Raw genomic sequence first — 21,279 nt, 5'->3', positions numbered from 1 at the left:
GCCTCCTGAGTAGCTGGGATTACAGGCACGCGCCACCATGCCCAGCTGATTTTTTGTATTTTTAGTAGAGACGGGGTTTCACCATGTTGACCAGGATGGTCTCGATCTCTTGACCTCGTGATCCACCCGCCTCGGCCTCCCAAAGTGCTGGGATTACAGGCTTGAGCCACCGCGCCCGGCCTGTGCTGAAGCCTTTATAAGGCATCATATGATAATATGTTTATGATCTATGACAATGTTTCTGAAACATGGGGACTTCTGGCAATGTCTGAAGACATTCTTGGTTGTCATAACTGAGGGAAGGGAGTTGCCACTGGTATCTAGTGGTAGAGGCCAGGGTTGCTGCTAAACATGCCATAATGCACAGGACAGCTCCTCTCAACAAAGAATTATATCACTCAAAATATCTACACTGCCACGTGGAGAAACCCCAGTTTAGGATTAGGAAAATATATCTTAAATATGATATTAAAAAGCACTAACCCTGTAAGTGTGATTGCTAAGTTTGACAACATTAAAATTAAGAATGTTCACCGCAAGATACCACCACCCAGGGAATGAAAATACAGGGCAACACACAGAGCCAGCAGAGGGCTCATTCGTAGACGACAGATAAGGAAAAATGGCCAGGCTGGTGGCTCACACCTGTAATCCCAGCACTTTGGGGGCTGAGGTGGGTGGACCACTTGAGGCCAGGAGTTTGAGACCAGACTGGCCAACATGGCAAAACTAAAAATACAAAAAATTACCTGGGCATGGTGGTGGGCGCCTGTAATCCCAGCTACTCAGGAGGCTGAGGCAGAATTGCTTGAACCCGGGAGGCGGAGGCTGCAGTGAACCAAGATCGCACCACTGCACTCCAGCCTGGGCAACAAGAGCAAAATTCTGTCCCAAAAATAAAAATGATATTAAACTCTTTTGAAAAACCTATGGTATTACTATGTCTGGTAAAGGAATATACCATGCTGTGTAGCACAGAAATCCCACTCCTAGGTAAACACGCTGTAGTAATGCAAGTTTATGTATGTCAGGAAGTGTATATGAGAATATTCATGACAGTGTTGTTTAAAATGGCCTGGACTGGGGACAATCACAATACCCTTGAACAGATCAATAATCTGTTAGTATCCATCTATATATATACACACACATATATACATAATGCACACATACATAGTCTATGAAATATATATATATTTTAAGAATAGAATATCATATAGCTATGAAAATGAACGTGGTAAAATTTAGAAATATACTGTACAAAAAAGTGCAGTGTACGATTCCATTTATATAAAGTACAATCCAAAAAACAGGCAAAACTATAGCATTTCGAGACTTACATGTAAGTAATAAACTATCCAGAAAAGCAACGATGAGATTCCCCTAAAAGACACAGGCTAGTGGGAGACAAAAGCACAGTGAAGGTTAGGAGGGAAAGGAGACGAATCCGGCATGTGGCTCAGTTCTGTTTACTGACCTGAATGGTGGTTGGATGGACTTTGCCTTAGTGATAAACCATTGTGCTGTAGATTTTTATTTTGTGCACATTTCTGCATGTATGCTGTATTTCACAAATTAAGAATTAGCATTTTATTAAATTGTTTTCAAGATACGCTCTTCAGACAGGATTTAATAACACTGATTAGGTTATAGGCTGATTGCGTTCCAAGGCGATTAACTTGGGTGTTCCTAAATCACTTTAGTGTCTGTGATTGGATTTGTTTCTCGGAGAGTGAAGCTGTGGGATGAGGGGGCCTGAAACCAAAGAGGCGGGGCGAAAGAGGGGGTGTGGCTTCCTGCTTCCTGGGACTGGCGAGCAGCGAGGAATCTGGGATTATTCTCCTGAAGCTCAGAGTAAAGCATCCTCCACTGTGCTAGGGCTCCTAACTTCCTTCTGAGTTCTAACCAGGTGGCACTCTGGGGGTCCCCAGGACCTCTACTTACACGACCCCAACGACTTCTAGTCTAAAGGAGGTGAGGGTTCCATCTTTTTTGTGGAAATTTCTCTCAGTAAACTAATGCATGGCAGTGATTCCAGGTAAGAAGTGAACGAGACGTTTCTCTTTTTGTGCTGACATTTGGCAGCGTTTGGATGGCTAGTTGTTAAGGAAGACGGCTGAGGGGCAAATGAGAGGAGGCTGTGTGGAAAGCACGGCTGAAGTGGTAGGACTCCTTAGATCTGGGGTTCTCTTAGTGGACCTGAACATGTTGGGAGAGGTCAGGGCCATTCTTCACTCATGTATTCATTCAGCAAGTATTTATTAAGCATCTACGTCGAGCACAATTTGACATGTTGAGGAAACAGCAGTCAAGGAATCTACCCATGAGGAGCTTACATCCAAGTGTGGTAGGATAGAAAACAGACCAAATATGAACATTAAATTGTTAGGTTCTTGCTACTCAAAGCGTGGTCTGGGTATGAGCAGTATCAGCATTGCTAAGGAGCTCAGCAGAAATTTAGGATGAGAACCAGGGTCTTTTTTTTTTTTTTTTTTTTATTGAGACAGAGTCTTGCTCTGTCGTCAGGCACCAGGCTGGAATGCAGTGGTGCAATCTCGGCTCACTGCAACCTCTGCTTCCCGGGTTCAAGCAATTCTCCTGCCTCAGCCTCTTGAGTAGCTGGGACTACAGGAGCGCGCCACCACGACCAGCTAATTTTTTTGTATTTTAGTAGAGACAGGGTTTCACCATATTGGTCAGGATGGTCTCGATCTCTTGACCCCGTGATCTGCCCCCCTCGGCCTCCCAAAGTGCTGGGATTACAGACGTGAGCCACTGCGCCCGGCCACACCTCCCCCCGCCTCCCCGTTTTGTTTTTTTTTTTTTTTTTGAGGCAGAGTCTCACTCTGTTGCCAAGGCTGGAGTGGTGTCGCCATTTTGGTTCACTGCAACCTCCGCCTCCCTGGTTCAAGCGATTCTCCTGTCTCAGCCTCCCAAGTAGCTGGGATTACAGGTGTGTGCCACCACACCTGGCTAATTTTTGTATTTTTATTACAGATGGGGTTTCACCGTGTTGGCCAGGCTGGTCTTGAACTCCAACCTCAAGTGATCCCCCCACCTGGGCATCCCAAAGTACTGAGATTACAGGCATGAGCCACCACGCCCAGCCAAGAGAACCAGCATCTTAACATCTCAGTTGGGTGCAGTAGCTCATGCCTATAATCTCAGCACTTTGGGAAGCCAAAATGTGTGGATTGTTGAGCCTAGGAGATCCAGACCAGCCTGGGCAACATGGCAAAACCCCATCTCTACTAAAAATACAAAAAATGAAGCAGACATGGTCACGTGCGCCTGTGGTCCCAGATACTCAGGTGGCCGAGGTGGGAGTAATTGAGTAATAGATTACTTCACCCAAGGTCAAGGCTGCAGTGAGCCATGATGGTACCACTGCACTCCAGACTGGGCAACAGCACGAGACCCTGTCTCAAAACCCTCAAGATATCTCAATATCTTAAAGCACTCTATTAGGAAATGGTGATGCCATGGAGGAAAATTGAGCAGGGGAGGGGCAGAGGTTGTCCCATGGGGAGAGTCATTAAAACTCTGAGAAGGTGACATTGCAGCTAAGACCAGGGAGGCACGGGGGCTTCCAGTGTGGGTGCAGAGATGAAGAGCTTTGCAGGCTTAGGGACAGGGAGGCCCTGAGGCCAGGGTGTGCCTCTCTGCTACCTTCCAGCTGGGAAGTGTGACTGGAGAGGAGCATGAGGAAGGTAGTCAGAAAGTGGAGGCCTCAGGATAGGGAGTGACCCGCAGTCTCAGGCCTTGTAGGCACTGTGGGGATCTGGACTTCCTTCTGAGGGAGGGATGGAGAAGCCCTCTGATGTTTTATTTGTTGTTTGTTTTGGGACGGAGTCTCGCTCTGTCGCCTCTGCCTCCTGGGTTCAAGTGATTCTTCTACCTCAGCCCCCCAAGTAGCTGGGATTACAGGCGTGTGCCACCACACTTGGCTAATTTCTGTAGTTTTAGTAGCGACAGGGTTTCACCATGTTGGCCAGGCTGGTCTCGAACTCCTGACCTCAGGTGATCCGCCCACCTCAGCCTCCCAAAATGCTGGGATTACAGGCATAAGCCACCGCACCCACCCTCTGATGGTTTTGAGATAGCCAGGATGACATCACATTAAAATGGTTATCCTGGCAACTGGTTTGGAAATAGGCTCATTGAGCAGGCGCTGGGAGACCAGTGAAGGGTGACTGCCCTGACATGTGGCACCCTGGCCCAGGCGAGAGCAGTTTAGGTAGAATTGGTCAGATTCTGGACGAGTTTTGAAAATAGAGCAATCGGCAGGACCTGCTGATGATGCTGACTGTGAGGTGTGGAGCAGCGGGTGTCTCCCTCGAACTGAGTTCAGAGCTTCAGTGACCCATGATCATACCATTGCACTCTAGCCTGAGTGACAGAGCAAGACCCTGAAGCACAAAAAGAAAGAAGAAGAAGAAGAAATTAATCAAATAAAATGGAGGCGAGTTCTCAGAATAGATCAATAGTAAAACATTTAACGCTTTGGGTCCTCATTCCGGTATCTTAATCAGAATATTAACAGCTACCAGTCACTGGCCACTTGCGGCATCCCCAGTGCTATCCCCAGCCCTTCAGTTGTAATCACTGTCTTGGTCCCCAAAACACCTATACGGTTGGTAGCAACCTGAGATGAAAAGCATTCTGAGCTACGGAGTATGTCGGAACAAGCAGGCTCTGAATCCTCTCTCTGGGTTTAAATCCTGCTTGTTCTTTTTGGCTGTGTGTGACCTTAAGTAAGCAACTTAAATTCTCTGTGACTCAGTTTCTTCACTTGTTAAAAAAAAAAAGAAGGAAAATCGTAGTTTGGGATTTTAACACAATAAATAGCATCTTCTGTTTTTTCACCTCAACTATTAGATTTAACATAGATAGTATGTGAGTGACCTGGGAATATGTTTAATGATCTATTATTTCTTTCTTGGCTTATGATAAGAACAAGACTAGCTTGTTCTGTTTTTGTAGAATTTATGAATGATTTTAGATTTAGCTGCTTGAATGTCTATTTTCTTGAAACAACTTAATTTTTTTTTTTTTTTTTTTTTGAGACGGAGTCTTGCTCTGTCCCCAGGTGTCAGGCTGGAGTGCAATGGCACGATCTCGGCTCACTGCAATCTAACCCTCCCAGGTTCAAGCAGTTCTCCTGCCTCAGCCTCCCTAGCAGCTGGGACTACAGGCTCTAGCCACAAGGCCCAGCTAATTTTTGTATTTTTAGTAGAGACAGGGTTTCACCATGTTAGCCAAGATGGTCTTGATTTCTGATTTCTTGACCTCGTGATCCGCCCTCCTTGGCCTCCCAAAGTGCTGCGATTACAGGCCTGAGACACTGCGCCCGGCAATTTTTTTTTTTTTTTTTTAATAATCACACAAGTGATAGTATTTATGGCAAAAATTCAGAACAATTAAGACTAAAATTATGTAAATTTCCCCTAAACCTGGGGTAACTACTGATAAATTTTATGCCTATCTATATGTGTTATATTTATTACATATTTATGGATCCTCAAATTTACAGTTTTAAGGCTCATTTTCTTAGTCCATTATATTTCATGATTCTCAGTCTATATCAAAAATATATTTCAAACATAAATGACTACATAGTACTTACAGTATCTTACATGATATAATCTCCCCTAGAAATTGGAGTCTGATCTTTTCTTTAGGACACACAAAAAGATGCATAGCAAAACAATACATTTAACAGAAGGTTTCCCCCATTTTCCCTAGCAGAGATTCATCCGTAGTCAATATAAAGGAAAATTCTAACGCTTCTGACTCTTTTCAACTTGAACTGGAGGATTATATTAGAAAGCAGAGAGCCAGAGGATTGCAACCAACGCTTTGTTTTACAAAGGTGAGGGACGACTCCACGTGCCAAGAAAGGGGCCCCACTGAGCCTCGGGGGCCGGAGCAGCAGAGATTTCCCTTCGGGAGGCCCCACGTGTTCCCCGCTTACTTGGAAAGGCTGAGGACCGTGGAAAGCCGGGTGCTTCCCTGGCCTAAAATTCCCTATGCCCCACCACGACTGGAATCTGTAAACCACAGTCAAAAAAATCAGGATCGTTACTTCAAACACCGGTGGCTTCCAAGCCCATTTGGGCAGGGAGAGAACACAGGCGTCCGCTGGGCGCCAGGCAGGGAAGGGTCCGGTTGCTTCTTTTGGGAGCCCCGCGGCAGCGCCCAGCAGGCTGGCCAAGGGGACCGAGGCCGGAGGAGGCGGCACGGGGAGGTCGGAGGAGGGGGAGCCGCTGGCGGGGGGCAAGCAGAGCCCAAGGGGAAGCACCGCGAGAAGAGAGACTCACACAAAGAGGGCAGGGGCAGGAGAAAGGCCGAAGGGGCGCCAGGCAGTACAGGGAGGCCTAGACGCAGCAAGAAGAATCACCAGGGTGGGGACGCCGCAAAAAAGGCGAGAAGGTCCAGGAGAGAGAAGGGGCAAGGCTGGGAAGGCCTGGAAGAGAGGGACCTGTGGGACGTAGCCATCCTCGGTTAGGGATGACTGGGGACTGATGACTGGGGACTAGTGGCCGCAGTATTAAATCGTTTGAATCCGCTGGAAAGGATGAATTAGGTAACACTGAAGCAGTAAAACGGCCACCCGCTTGGAAAAAAATAAAATCTAATCGTCACTTCACACTCTATTCAAATATTAAAACCCAGATGGTTTACAGATATATCTGTAAAAACGAAAATATAAAAGTACTGGAAGAAAATACGGGAAAAATATTTTTAATCTTGAAGAATGGATGGCCTTCCTAAATAAGACACATTAAGCCAGAGACCATAAAAGAAAAATTAATAGATGTAACCGCCGAGATATTTTAAAGTTGTGTAAAATAGAAGATTTTGTTGTAAAATTTGTAAAATGGAAATTAAGAAAATAAAGCATTTTATGTGTACATCGAACAGCTCTGAAAGATACACAATACACTGATAACTGTGGGCTCTGGGGGCAGAGAACTGAGTGGGGGGAACAGGTTGCAGTTGACTATTCAAAGTGTGTATTTTTTTCTATTTTGAATTTTGTACCATTTGAGACTTTTTCTAATAAATATTTTTAAAGGCAAGAAACGAAGTTGGGGGAAAATTTATTTGCCTCACTTTATGAATATCCCTGTGCAAGTTATGGAATTATTGCCTCTGAGCTCCAAGCAGTCTTTTTGCTCTGCAAAACAGGACCTTATAGGACACCTCTGGTTTGCCGGCTGGCTTGACGCTAGTCTCTGCCAGTAGAGGGCGATGGAGGGTCATTGTGAAGTGGCAAGCGGAAAAAGGGACTTTGCCCCCAAGTTGGCACTTTTCTGTGGCTGTGTGTGTGTGTGTCCGTCCGTCCTTGTCTGTGTCCATGGTCCGTGTCCTGTGCGCTCTAACTAATTTCTTTGCTCCCAGTGGGCTGTTGACCTGGTTTTCTCTGCAGAGGTCTCAATCCTCAATCTCAGTCGTGGGGAACAGACCCTTTTCCAAGTTTCAGTTTCTTGTTCACCCTCCCTGCACCCCATAGATAGGACCTAGAGCTGGCACACCACCACCTGCAGCCCAAAGCCAGCTTCTGTACTTCCCTTGAGCTGAGAAGGTTTTACACTGGAGCCTCAACTAAGCAAAATATTATCCCAACAAAATGGATCCCATTCTTTTCATTCATAGGACATTATTCCAAAACATGTACTCATTATTTTATTTTGAATTTCATCTATAAAAACTGTGGACATTTAAAAAGAAAAAGAAAAAAAGGCCAGGCGCAGTGGCTCATGCCTGTAATCCCAATACTTTGGGAGGCTGAGGCAGGCAGATCACCTGAGCTCAGGGGTTCAAGACCAGCCTGACCAACATGGAGAAACACCGTCTCTATATAAAAAAAAAAAAAGAAAGAAAGAGAAAAAAGAAAAGAAAAAAAAAAGGTGTGGACATTTTCTTTTGTGTTGTTATATGAGGACCTACCTAATGTTTTTGATTGTGTCTCTTGCCTACAAAGCCTAAAAATATTGCCTATCTAGCCTTTACAGAAAAAGCTTGTCAGCCCCTGCCTTATAGTCCTCTTGAACTACTTAAGGTAGTTAACCGTCTTTTATTAGTTAAGAATTCTTGGCTGGGCATGGTGGCTCATGCCAGTAATCCCAACGCTTTGGGAGTCCGAGGCAGGGAGATCACCTGAGGTCGGAAGTTCGAGACCAGCCTGGCCAACATCGTGAAACACTATCTTTACTGAAAATACAAAAAATATTAGACAGGCATGGTGGTAGGTGCCTGTAATCCCAGCTTCTCAGGAGGCTGAGGCAGGAGAATCGCTTGAACCCAGGAGGCGGAGGTTGCAGTGAGCCAAGATCGTGCCATTGCATTCCAGACTGGGTGAAACAGTGAGACTCCGTCTCAAAAAAAAAAAAAAAAGATTTCTGGGCACAGCACAGTGGGTCACATCTGTGATCACAGCACTTTGAGGGGCCAAGGTGGGTGGATCATTTGAGGTCAGGTTGAGGTCAGGAGTTCAAGATCAGCCTGGCTGACATGTTGAAACCCCTTCTCTACTAAAAATACAAAAATCAGCCAGGAGTGGTGACATGCTCCTATAATCCCAGCTACTCAACAGGCTGAGGTACGAGAATCACTTGAATCAGGGAGGCAGAGGTTGCAGTGAGCTGAGATTGTTCCACTGCACTCCAACCTGGGTGACAGAGCAAGAAAAAGAATTCTTTTCTGTTTGTTTGTTTGTTTGAGACAAGGTCTCCCTCTATCACCCAGGCAGGAGTGCAGTGTTGAAATCATACTACACTGCAGCCTCCAACTCCTGGGCTCAAGTCATCCTCCCACCTTAACCTCCCAGGTAGCTAGAAATACAGGTACATGCCATCACCCTCGACTAATTTTTAAACATTTTTTGTAGAGATGGCGGTGTCACCATGTTGCTCAGGTTGGTGCTGAACTCCTGCCTCAAGCAATCCTCCTGCCTTGCTTTGTAATCCCAAAGTGCTGGGATTACAGGCATGAGGCTCTGCACCCAACCATGTTAATAATAATTCTTTCTTTCTTTCTTTATTTTAGATGAAGCCTTGCTTTGTTGCCTACGCTAAAGTACAACGGAAAAAGGAGAGTCTGGAGGGAAGGATGGCTCCTGCCCTTGTCCAGGGAGCTGGGCAGGCATGTGTCTGGACCGAGTTCTGACTTCCCTGTCCCAGGGGTAGCTCAAGCTGCCTGACCTGCTGACAGTTCTGTTCCTCCCAGGTAGGTGTCTAGAGCAGAATTAGCCAGAGTGTTGCTGCTAGTTCTGATTCAGATAGAGCAGGACCCACCTCCTGGGTCCCCTGATTCACAGGATACAGATACAAGGATCTGTGTACATTGGGTATAAGGTGACTAAATGGTGGAAGGATGCCTCTGCTTGGACTGTCCTCAAGGCAGGAATGGTGAGAGGCAGCCCTGGAGCTGGAATAAGGGGGTGGGGGTGAGGTAGGTGCTCTGCCTGCCTTTTGGAAGTAGCCTCTGAGAACATAGAGGAAAAAGCAAACTTTTTCCTTTACTATCACGGCATGAAATACTTTTGTGACCTCAGATGTATGGGAGTTTTTCCCCACATACCAATCCTCCAGGAGGTGACACCAGCTGGGTGTTTGCTAATTCAATTCAATTTTTTTTTTTTGATACTGAGTCTTGAGATTACTGGTGCAAACTTGGCTCACTGGTTCTCCACCTCCCAGGTTCAAGTGATTCTCGTGCCTCAGCCTCCTGAGTAGCTGGGATTACAGGCACCCACCACCAAGCCCGGCTAATGTTTATATTTAATAGAGACAGGGTTTCACCATGTTGTCCAGGCTAGTCTTGAATTCTTGACCTCAAGTGATCTGCCCACCTCAGCCCCGCAAAATTCTGGGATTATAGGCATGAGCCACTGCACCCAGCGTTAAATTCAATTCTCATACTACCTACTTGAGATAGTGTCAGATCTCACAGATTGAGGGCTCAGTCCTATGAGACTGTCCCCCATTTCTGATGCCAATCACAAACCCAATGTTGTTTTACTTGTGCTTCTAACCAAGTGGGTAGAAATTGGGGTTCCCAACTCCCTCTCCTTGGGTTTAATTTGCTAGAGTGGCTCACAGAACTCAGGAAAAAACTTACATTTACTGCTTTATTATAAAGGATATTACAAAGGATATAGATGAAGAGATGCATGGGGTGAGGTTTGGGGGAAGAGTCTTGGAGCTTCCATGCCCTCCCCGGCTTGCTACCCCCAGGAACCTTCATGTGTTCAGCTGTCCAGAAGCTCACCAAACCCTATCCTTTGGGGTTTTTATGGAGGCTTTACTATATAGGCATAATTGATTAGATCATTGGCCATTTGGTGATCAACTCAACCTTCTGCCCCTCTCCCTCCCTAGAGGTTGTTAAGTGGGGCTTAAAGTCCCAACCCTCTCGTCCTGTCTTGGCCTTTCTGTGGCCAGCACCATTCAGAAGCTATCCAGGAACCTCCAGCTCTCAGTCAACTTAGTAGCATACGAAAAGACTTACCACTTTGGAGATTCCAAAGATTTTAGACGCTGTATCTCAGGAAACAGGATGAAGACCAAATATATATATATTTCACAAATTATACCCCCCTTATCCCTTAAATTCCCACCACCAAGTGGCTGATTTGCCCTCAAACCTGAAAAGCTCAGAACTGGTCATTTCCCCAATAGGTGACCAGGCCTGCCAGCCCTGGAGCTCTGACCCAGTGAACTCTGCAGCATCTTAAGTGGAAGATAATCCAGGCCATTCAAACGTTTATTCATACTCCTTGATCATTCTAGAACTGAAGGTCCCTCTGAAGAATCAACACTCTAGGTTGCAGAGTCCTAGGGAAGAGAGACTAGAAGAAGTAGCCATGTGTGAAATTTCACCCTGGTGCAGTTTTATTCATGGTTTCAGCAAAAACTCTGAGTGGTCTTGTTATCAGCATAAACAAACTTGGAATTTTACTTTCCCCAGTGTTAGGAAAGCTCCTTCTGCACTATGAATGCTGAGCCATGAGTATTAATCAGGGTGTGAATGTGTAGAACATTAAATAGACATGCAAACTTGTATGTCTTGCAAACATGCAGCAATGTGTGTGCAAACACGCATTGATGTGCACCTCCCATTCACAATCACAGACAGGAACACTGGGAAATGAATTACTAAGCCCAACTAACTGAACAGATCCCATCTTAGCCAAGGGGACCCCAGCAAAACCATAAAAACTGGGTTTCTAGCCATGACAGGTTGGGACTTTAGACACACCTCATTATACCACCCACCCCACCTTGCTAATTGCCACTAGGCTTTCTTCCCTAAGGATCAAACAAAAAACAAACCAGAAAAAAGATTATCTGGCTAGGCTCAGTGGCTCATGCCTATAGTCCCAGCACTTGGGGAGGTTGAGACAGGGAAACCGTGCTTGAGTCCAGGAGTTTCAAACCAGCCTGAGCAACATAGTGAGACCCTGTCTATACAATTTTTTTTCTTTTTTTGAGACAGAGTCTCGCTCTGTCACCCAGGCTGGAGTACAGTGGCATGCTCTTGGCTCACTGCAACCTCTGCCTACCAGGTTTAAGCAATTCTCCTGCCTCAGCCTCCTGAGTAGCTGGGATTACAAACGCACACCACCATGGCCGGCTAATTTTTGTATTTTTAGTAGAGACAGGGTTTCACTATGTTGGTCAGGCTGATCTTGAACTCCTGACCTCATTTTCCACCTGCCTCGGTCTCCCAAAGTGCTGGGATTACAGGCGTGAGCCACCGTGCCCAGCCTACAAAATGTTTTTTAAAAAATTAGCCGGGCATGGTGGTGCATGCCTATAGTCTCGGCTACTCGAGAGATTGAGGTAGCAGGATTGCTTGAGCTGCAGAGGTGGAGGCTGAGGCTGCAGAGCTGTCATTGCACCACTGCACTCCAGCCTGGGCAACAAAGAGACTCTGTTTCAGGAAAAAAAAAAAAAAAAAAGATTTACTCCACTGATGACTTCAACCAACCATATGACTGGCCCTCCATTTTGTAGTTTCAACACTGACCAGCATTCCTTCCTAATAAGAAACCATAGCCCACAGGAGTGGTGCTGGTCAGTCTACAGAGGTTGCCCACAGAGGACCTTCATGTCTTCTGCTTCGCCTTTTGATGTATAGGGCCTAAATATAATAAATTAGGTTAACCATCTGTGATGGTTATTATTAGGTGTTAGCTTGATTGGATTTCTAGATAGCTGGTAAAATCTTGTTTCTCTGTGTGTCTGTGAGGGTGTTGCCAGAGGAGATTGACATTTGAGACAGTGGACTGGGAGAGGAAGACACACCCTCAATGTGGTGGGCACCATCCAATCAGCTGCCAGCATGGCTAGAAGGAAGCAGGTGGAAGAAGGCAGGATCATCTGGCTTGTTGTGTCTTTTGGGTTTCACCTTCCTCCCAGGCTAGATGCTTCCTTCCACTCCTCCTGCCCTTGGACATCAGACTCCAGGTTCCTTGGCCTTTTGACTCTTGGAGTTATGCAAGTGGTTTGCCAGGGGTTCTCGGGCCTTTGGTCACAGACTGAAGACTGCACTGTTGACTTCCCTGCTTTTGAGGCTTTTGGACTGGGACGGAGCCACTACGGGCTTCCTTCTTCCTCAGCTTGCAGATGGCTTATCATGGGACTTCACCTTGTGATCATGTGAACCAGCTCTCCCTGCTAAACTCCCTTTCATATATATATATATATGTCCTGTTAGTGCTGTCCCTCTGGAGAGCCCTGACTAATTCAACATCTCAAGTTGAACATAGGATGTATGCTGCATTCGTTAGCCTACTATGTATGCCTGTGTTTCCCTTTATGAACATTCATAGCTCCTCCTGCAACCTGTCGAATATATATACGTGGCCAACCCACGGTAAATTCCTGTGTCCTTAACCCCTCCCTTGAAGTGCCTGTTTCAGGCCGATGGCTGCAGACCACACTTCCTCACCTGTCAGAATGGCCACCTGCAGGCTGCAACCCTTTATGAGAAATAAATCTCTCCTTTCCAAACTTATGAACCTCGTCATTCATCAGGCGACAACATAGTGACACACATACACACCAACCTCTAATCTGTCAACCTGAAATAATCAAAGGGATTAGAATAGAACTTTAAAGGGTTTATTTAAGCACAAAGTTTGAGGATAACTACCTGGGAAATACAGACTCCAAAGGAATGGGATCAGTCCTGCAAAGTGAAGAAGTTAAGGTCTCACTATATTGGCAGAAACAAGGAAGCTTAGCGGGATTACAACAATTTCCATATAAAGATGGTTCATGATTACAGCAAGCTGATTGCTTTACCTTGTTCCTTTTTAGGAAAAATATACTTAATATTTTATCTTTTATTTATTTATAGAGACAGGTCTCACTGTTTCCCAGTCTGGAGAGTAGTGACATGATCATAGCTCACTGTGACCTTTAACTCCTGGCCTCAAGCAATCCTCCCACCTCAGCCTCCCAAGTAGTTGGGACCACAGAAGCATGCCAACATGCCCTGATAATTTTTACTTTTACTTTTTGAATAGAGATAGATCGGGTCTCACGAGGTGGACCAGGTGTGCCCTGAACTCCTTGCCTCAAGCAATCCTACCACCTCAGCCTCCCAAAGTAATTGGATTACAGCAGGCAAGAGTCACCATAACTGACTCTTAAATCTCTTTTAATCTATAGTTTCTTCTTCATTCTTTTTGTGTTTTGTTTTTAATTTTGAAATTATTTTGGGGGAAACCTGATTGTTATCTGTGGTAAAAATAACTCCTCTCAAAGATATCCCCTTTTATTTTTAAGAGGTGGGGTATCACTATGTTGTCCAGGCTAGTCTCAAACTCCTGAACTCAAGAGATCCTCCCAACTCAGCCTCCCAAAGTGCTGGGATTACAGGTGTGAGCTGCCATGCATGGCTGTATCTTGAGTAATTTAATAGTCATAGAGTATTTTGTGCCATCTCATACAAGAAGTTAATCTGTAACAAAAGATCAGTGACTAAGAAGGGAAGGGGCCTTATCTGGGTGTCATTTAGTCTTTCACAACATTTTACAAAGGAAAAAAAATGTAAAAATGATTCATCTATAATCCGATAAAAGTTGCAGCTGTTAGCTATGTCGCTCAGCTTCCACAGTCATATTCTCTTTTTTTTTTTTTATTTTTTTTTTTTTGTAGACGGAGTTTCGCTCTTGTTACCCAGGCTGGAGTGCAATGGCGCGATCTTGGCTCACCGCAACCTCCGCCTCCTGGGTTCAGGCAATTCTCCTGCCTCAGCCTCCTGAGTAGCTGGGATTACAGGCACGCGCCACCATGCCCAGCTAATTTTTTGTATTTTTAGTAGAGACGGGGTTTCACCATGTTGACCAGGATGGTCTCGATCCCTTGACCTCGTGATCCACCCGCCTCGGCCTCCCACAGTGCTGGGATTACAGGCTTGAGCCACCGCGCCCAGCCAATTGCACAATTTTTATAGCATTTGTTTATTATATGCTTTAAAAAAAAAATAGGTATGAGGTTTCACCAGATTAACGAGACTGGTTTTGAACTCCTGGCCTCAAGTGATCCTCACATCTCAGCCTCCCAAAGTGCTGGGATTACAAGCATGAGCCACCATGCCTGGCCTGTTATTTGTCTGTCTCACAAGACTGTATGCTCCCCATGGACAAAAATCTCATTAATATATACACAATGCCTGGACCGTGCGGGGCCTGGAATAGCAGAGCATGTGCTTAATAAGCATGTGTGGGGTGGTGGGTATAGAACACAGCACAAAACGTCCTATGCTGTAAGTGTGATTCATATGAGAACTGTGGGACCCAGACAGGAGAGCCATTCCCCCAAGGTAGGGCACCAGTTAGTGTCCAGCCCAGGTTCCAATTTGTGTCTTGCTGACAGGCCAAGAGCCACAAGATACACATGCTCAGCCAAGGAGGTAAGTGGGAGCTAGAATCTAGACCCTCTGCTCACCAGGTTTGAGCTAAGAGCTAAGACTGTCAAACAATAAGAAAAAATTCCAAACACAGGCTGATTTTATTTATTTATTTATTTATTTACTTACTTATTTATTGAGGCGGAGTCTCAATTTGTCACCCAGGCTGGAGTGCAGTGGTGTGATCTCGGCTCACTGCAACCTCTACCTCCTGGGTTCAAGTGATTCTCCTGCCTCAGCCTCCCAAGCAGCTGGGACTACAGGCACGCACCACCACACCCAATTAATTTTTGTATTTTTAGTAAAGACGGGGTTTCACCATGTTGGCCAGGATGGTCTCGATCTCTTGACCTCATGATCCACCCACCTCGGCCTCCCAAAGTGCTGGGATTACAGGTGTGAGCCACCACTCCTGGCCACAAGTAATTTTAGATCAATCTATCGAAGAATATTTTGAACTATATAAAATAATATAAATGCATATGTACATGCGTATATAGCTATAGATATAGTTAGAACAGATCAATCTCTCGTTGGCTATGGTCCTGAGCAAAGCCAGATCCCTTAACTGACACTCAGTACCACAGCCCCTCCTCAGCCTCTCATTTTCTTCCTTCTACTTCTGCATTTGTGCACAAAGAAGTAAAAGACTAAGAAGCATGACACACTTGATCTAAAAAGTATTTAAGAAACAGAGATTTATGTTGCAATAAGTTTGCTAATTTAGATACAGAAATGATTGATGTCCTCTGGGCAGTCATAACTTTTTTTGGTTTTGAGACGGAGTCTCACTCTGTCACCCAGGCTATAGTGCAGTGGCGCGATCTCTGCTCACTGCAACCTCCGACTCCCTGGTTCAAGCGATTCTCCTGCCTCAGCCTCCCAGGTAGCTGGGATTACAGGCACCCACCACCACGCCCAGCTAATTTTTGTATTTTTAGTTGAGACAGGGTTTCACCATGTTGGCCAAGGATGCTCTTGAACTTCGGACCTCATGATCCTCCTGCTTCAGCCTCCCAAAGTACTGGTATTACAAGTGTGAGCCACCACGCCCGGCCTAGCAGTCATAACATTTAAATTAGCTTTTCTTTCTTTTTTCTTTTTTTAATAGAGACAGGGTCTTGCTATATTATCCAGTCTGATCTTGAACTCCTGGCCTCAAGCAATCCTCACAGCTCAGCTTCCCAAAGTTACAGGCATGAACCACCATGCTTAGCCAGAGATTAGATTTTCTACTGGGTCAAAATTTTTGATGTCCTGAAAATCTTTTTTTTTTTTTTTTTTTTTTTTTTTAGAGACGTGGTCTCGCTATGTTGCCCAGGCTGGAGTGCAGTGGCTATTCACAGGTGCTATCCCACTGCTGATCAGCACGGGAGTTTTGACCTGCTCCGTTTCCGACCTGGGCCGGTTCACCCCTCCTTAGGCAACCTGGTGACTCCCCGCTCCCGGGAGGCCACCATATTGATGTTGAACTTAGTGTGGACACCCGTTCGGCATAGCGCACTGCAGCCCAGGGCTCCTGGGCTCAAGTGATCCTCCCACCTCAGTCTCCCGAGTAGCTGGGACTACAGGCACGCGCCACCGCTCCCGGCAAAAATCTCTTTTTGAGACAAGGTTGCTCAGGCTGGAGTGTCATGTCACGATCACAGCTCACCGCAACCTCAACCTCCTGGGTTCCGGTGATCCTCCCACCTCAGCTTCTCAAGTAGCTGGGACTACAGGCATACACCGCCACGCCTGGGTAATTTTTTTTTTTTTTTTTTTTTTTTTCTAGTAGAGGTGGGTTTCACCATATTGCCTGGACTGGTCTCCACTCCTGAGCTCAGTCAATCCTCCCATCTCAACCCTCTGAGTAGTCGGGATTACAAGTGCAAGCCACTGCACCTGGCACTCTTTTCTCTTATTTGAATGATTTCTTTTTGACAAGAGGCTCACCCTAGAGTCTGGAATTGGTAGGAGCAGAAAAACAGACTTCCATTTCTTTATGTGATTTTAAAAATCCTGGATATTCTTTATTATGTTTTTCAACATTTTTTCTTTTCTTTTTCTTTTTGATTGACAGTACAATATGAATATAGTGTTTCAACATTTTAAAATAAAATCACTAAAATAAAAAAATTAATGTGGCCAGAAAAAAAGTGGACTGTGTCCTTGGGGCAGTACTACTGGTGAAGTGTCTGTATGAATTGACTTTGGCATATGGAGCTGCACTTTGACCTCTAACAGGGGAGCATTCCATGACCTGCTCTCCAACTTGGACATAAACTCTCTAAAGACATTATTTTCTTTGCTTTGCACCTCATGTGACTTCTCTGAGTTGGCGGGATTCTGCTTTCATTTCTTTTAACGGTAACAGTGGAATCATTAATTCCCTACTAAAAGAGGCTTATTCAATGTATTTTTGTTTTGGTTTGGACTCCCTTTGATGGTGGCTTGTTTGATATTTGCAACTTTTTCCTAACAAGACTAGAAAAAGCAATCTAGACTGCTTCTCTTTGATTTGGCTTAGAACTAAGTGTGAGATTTCCAAGTGGAAAGTGAACACCAACCTAATAAGCTTTTATTTTACGTGGTTCAAAATGTTCTCTGTAAAACTGATCTAAAAATCTGTTTGTATTCTGGAATTTTCTTATTGTACTATCTTAATTTTTTTTTTTTTTTTTAGATGGAGTCTCACTCTGTCTCTGGAGTGCAATGTAGGCTGGAGTACGATGGTGCAATCTGGGCTCACTGCAATCTCCGACCCCCGGGTTCAAGCGATTCTCCTGCCTCAGCCTCCTGAATAGCTGAGATTGCAGGTGCCCACCACCAGTCCGGCTAATTTTTGTATTTTTAGTAGAGATGGGTTTTTGCCGTATTGGCTAGGCTGGTCTTGAACTCCTGACCTTAGGTGATCCACCCGCCTCGGCTTCTGAAAGTGCTAGGATTACAGGCATAAGCCACAGTGCCCGGCCACACTATCTTAATTTTTACACTAGTCCTTTTACCGGTTCACTCCTTCCACAGCTATTTAAAGAGCACCCCTCATTTATGAATATAGGAACTGAGACCTGAGAGTGGATAAGTAATGGGCACTCTTTCTGCTACACCAGTGTGCTCCATGCAGGTTATGTATTCACTGATTCCATTTCCCTTTTCTCTTGGGTGCCCAACTAAACTCCGTTTTCCAGCCTGTTTACGGTTTGGTTGAGTCCATGTGACTGAGTTCTATCCAGGCACCACAGCGGCAGCGGGTCACACTGCAATGACCCAGTCTAGCAATTCTCAACCCATAGACCAGCCCTCCTTCACCAGAACTACTCTTTGTAATGATACTTTTACTGCCCTGGAATTAATTTCACAAATAGGCTCTACCTACACATGTAATTTCAAAACATGTCAACACAAATCCTGAACTATATAAAAGAGGAGATAGCTTTATAATAAACAGATGAGTATTTAATCAGCCAACACTCAGGCACAGCTGCAGGAGACAATAGAGTGAGGTCCCCAAATACTTATACCAACCTGTACTGAACAAACGTCAACTGAAGAGAAGTCAGAGCATGAGGTGGTCTGTAGCCAAGACCAGGACTATGGAAGAGCAAAGGCACACGTGAATGATGGAGTAAAAACCGCTACATTCAGCACAGGCAAAACCTGAGAGGGAAAGGTACTTTATATTGATAGGCAAAACTGAGTTTTTTTTCAAGTTCAGATAGTTAACTAAAACAGGTTATTCACCTGAATGAATGTCCAATGGCACAGGTGAACATCAAAGGAAGGATCCTTCTGTGCAGCTGGCTTCACTGACCCCACCCACTAAACGCCCACAGATATGACCACTTCTATGTGCTCAATGTTTTTCCAAACCACTCCCACAAGAAGGTGACAGCCTTATCTGAGACCCACTGAGTTACCTCCTCCAGGTTCAATGGGCAAGCAGATCCCGGATTTCATTTGGACCTGAAGATAACCCAGTGAGGTAACATGGTTGGTATTATTATCCTCATGCATCCATGTAGAAACTGAGGCCTGGGAGTGTGTAAGTAGCAGAGAAGCGATGCTAACCAGGGCTCTTTCTGCTATATCAGTGTGGTCTATGCTGGTTATGTATTTACTGATTCCTTTTCCCTTTTTCTCTTGGGCACCCAAGTAAACTCCATTTTCCAGCTCCCTTAGAGTACGATTAAGTCCATGTGACTGAGGTCTGGCCAGTGGAAAGTAGACAGAGTGATGTTGATGCTTCCAGGCCTGCTCCCCAGCCCCAGCACTCCCTATATCACCCTGGTAAAGGCAATCATCCTCTCTTCCCTTTGCACAGTGATCCCTGGAGCCATGAATTAAAGATGGGGGAAAGAGCCTGGTGCCCTGCAGGACTGAGTGGAGCAAATACCCCCTACTCCCTGGCACAACCCCATTTGAATGTCACAGAACAATGCAGGGGATTTGTATTGAGTTAAACCACTAATATTTAGAGGTTAATTCATCGTAAATGCAAGAGTTTTCATAACTAATGCACCTAGGGGTTCCCTGTCTATGGTTTTACACAATACCTGACAAAGAAGTGAGTAACTTTTAATCATTTACTGAGAAAGTTGTTCCCTTTGCAATGCTGTGGCACCCATGAGAGAGTGGATAGAAAGAGGTAGCTTGTGTTTTCTAAACAACAAATACTTGAAATACATATGCAAAGAAGAAACACAAATGGCCGACAAGCACATGAATAGATGCTTAACATCATTTCTCATTCAGGAAATGCGATCAGAACCACAATGAGATACCACTTCACCCCCACTAGGATGGAACAAAACAAAAACAGAAAATAACAAGTGTTGGCGATGATGTGGGGAAACTGGAACCCTTTCATTGTTGGCAGAAATGTAAAATGTCACAGCTGCTATAGAAAACAGTTGGACAGTCCTTTAAAAAGCTAAATATAGAATTTTGTATGGCCCAGCCATTGCATTCCCTGAGAATGTACCTGAAGGAATTGAAAATAGGCACCCAAACATGTATTTGTACAAGAATGTTCACAGTAGCATTACTCACAAAAGTGAAAAGGTAGACATAATAGCCCACTCAAATGTCCGTCGGTAGATGAACAGATAAACAAAAAGTGGTACAATATAAATACATACAACAAAATGTTACTCAACAATAAGAAGGAATGGTGCTGCAATGGGGATAAACCTGAAAAACACTGCACTAAGTGAAAGAGGCCATCCACCAAAGAGCACATATTGCATGGGTCCATTACACAAAATGCCCAGAACAGGTAAATCCGAGAACAGAATGAAGATTAGTCATTGCCAGGATCTGGAGAGGTGTGGCAATAGGGAATGACTGCTTAAGGGTGCAGGAATTTCTTTTGGGGAAATAAAAGTATTTCAGAACTAGATATAGGTGGTGTTTGCACAACATTGTGAATATACTAAATACCACGGGACTGTATGCTTTTGAATGGTTAATTTTGTGTTATGTGATATTCACCTCAATTTTTTAGAAGAGCTCAAACTAGTGTGTGGTCTCCCTAGGCCTGTGTCCATCCAGACCTCAACAGTTGCTCCTGGGAGCAAAGGCAGTATCCAGGGAGACTCTGACCTCTGGCTGGGCTGAGTGACTTCTCCCCCAGTGCCTTTGAACGCTCTGCATCCAGTTCAGCGATGAGCAGTGCTGTTAGCAGCAAAGGGCAGAGGGGCTGGGGCAGGAGTGGGATGGCAAAAATACTGAATGTGGAAACCAAAGATGACAGTGTCCTTGCCCCGCTGCCTGCTTTAGACCTCAGGGGACACGCCATTTCCTCTCCGATAAACTCTAAGCTCTTAGGGTACCATGGGCTTGCCTGGCTGGGTCTTCGTTGACATTTACAAGGAGCCTCTCCCACACCCTCCATGGGCTCCATCTCCCCGGCAGGCCGCATACCCAGTTCTCCCTGGACCTCCCCAACCCCCTCTCTGCTAACCCCCTTTAAACAGGAAGACACAGACCAAGCCAGGTCTCCCCTCACAAGTCTCCCCCACCAGGACTGGATCACACCACAGATAGAGCGGGTCCCGGGCACTCTCGGGCAGGGCGCAGCTGGTGATCGTCACAGTCCTTCTAAATTCTGAAGATCTAGGTCTTGCTGCACTCCCACACTCTACAACTAGGGTCAGGCCCCTCCTGCACCTCCAGGCTCCCAGCTCACCTCCCTCAGTGTCACAGCCGGTTACCTTTCCTTTCTCCCTGGCGAAGGGGGGCAAGGCTTGGAGCTTCATGACTCAGGCCCAGCGCAGCCCAGTGCACCCAGGAGTTCCTCAATAGCTACTCAAACAGACAAGTTAGGGGCCAGCTCCACCATGCACTCCGCATCCTGACGTCTCTGAGCCT

The sequence above is a fragment of the Sapajus apella genome, unplaced genomic scaffold (assembly GCF_009761245.1).
Source record: "Sapajus apella isolate SASKATOON/1434 unplaced genomic scaffold, GSC_monkey_1.0 scaffold52, whole genome shotgun sequence".
NCBI classification, from domain to species: Eukaryota; Metazoa; Chordata; class Mammalia; order Primates; family Cebidae; genus Sapajus; species Sapajus apella.
Note: the sequence above shows the minus strand (reverse complement) of the source record.